Source organism: Peromyscus eremicus, chromosome 18 (genome assembly GCF_949786415.1).
Source record: "Peromyscus eremicus chromosome 18, PerEre_H2_v1, whole genome shotgun sequence".
NCBI classification, from domain to species: Eukaryota; Metazoa; Chordata; class Mammalia; order Rodentia; family Cricetidae; genus Peromyscus; species Peromyscus eremicus.
Window position 1 is genome coordinate 1,670,943 of NC_081434.1, and position 1,589 is coordinate 1,672,531.

A 1,589-nucleotide genomic window follows, 5' to 3' on the forward strand; every position below is an offset into this window, starting at 1 on the left:
CATAGCTGGGATTCAGGCACATGCTGCCACACTCAGCTGTGTGTGTTTTGGGGAGGCCCATGTGGAGGTCAGAGTTCAGCCTTCAGATGTCAGCCCTTACCTCTCTACTTCTCAGGCAGGATTGCTCCTCTTCTCCATAGTTGGCTCTGGAGCCTTTGGAGAGTTTCCTGTTTCTACTTCCCATTGCCTGAAGGTTCCCAAATGCTTTTACAGGAGTGTGGGGATCTGAACTCAGGTCCCCAGGCTTGTGGAGCAAAGGCCTTTCTTTACCCCCGAGCTTTTGTTTGTAGGTGCAGAGGACTGAGCTCAGGTCCTCACGGGCTGTACGGACTGAGCCATCTCCCAGCCCACCCCTTCCTCTTTCCCTCCTTTCTGCATTCCTTCCTTCCCTTGGTTTCTGCTGTGTCTCTCAGGCTGCCTTAGCCTCCCAAATACTGGGATTGCCACCGCGAGCCATCCTGCTCAGCATAATTCATTTTCCTGTGAGAAGTGTTAGAATCCTTAGACATTCCCGATGGTGCTGACTAGTTTTATGTGTACTTTACACAAGCCAGGGTCATCTGAGAGGAGGGAGCCTGGATTGAGAGAATGCCTCCATTAGATGGGACTGTGGGCAGGCCTGCAGAGCATTTTCTTAATTAGTGATTGATGGGGAGAACCCAGCCCATGGCGGGTGGTGTCATCTCTGGGCCGGTGGTCCTGGGTTCTGTTGGAAAGCAGGCTGAGCAAGCCTTGAGGAGCAAGTCAGTAAGCAGCGCCCTCCACGGCCTCTGCATCGGCTCCTGCCTCCAGGTTCTTTCTCACTTCCTGCCTTCTGGGTTCCTGAGTTCCGACTTCCTTCACTGATGGACTATGATGTGTAAGTGTAAGCCAAATAGACCTTTCCTCCCCAACTTGCTTTTGGTTGTGGTGTTTCATGGCAGCCAATAGTCACCCTAACTAAGATACCTAGCATCAGGAAATTATTGGAAAATGTCGCTGCTACTGCAGTGGGACCCTCCCCCACTTTCGGTGTCTGGTGTCGGTTTAGTCTTCGTTTGCCCTCTGTGATAGAGATGACTAACCCCGAGATTCTAAAAAGAAACAAAACCTCATTTCTTATGTCTCTTCTCCCCTTGCCCACTTCCTACAAGGCTGGAGTATTAGAATTCCAATTCCCATTCTCCGGCTCTTCAGTTGTTCCATTTCACAGACAAGGTAGGGGACTGAGGACGGGATCAATAGACAGGTTGGCCGTCCAAGGCTTCCATTCCAAATAGGGTCATTTCCTTCGCGTTTTGTAAGGGCGGCCAGGAAGAGCTCAGAAGATAACGAATATTCTGAGACCCCAAACTTGGGAAAGTTGACAAAGACAATGTAAGATGCGGACCAGCACTGCCCAACAACCACCTGAAATGGGTAGAAAGACGTTACTGACCGGGGCAAGCCCTCCAGACTAGCTCACTCGGAACTCAGTAATTAGAGTAGCGGCTCTGCATGACGTCACTCCACAGGCGCTCCAATCCCACGTGGGAGGGGCAGTTGCTCCCGCCCCTTTAGGTGGGACGCCACGCCCTGTCCTTCCTATGGCCAATCAAAGACTGCCTTTT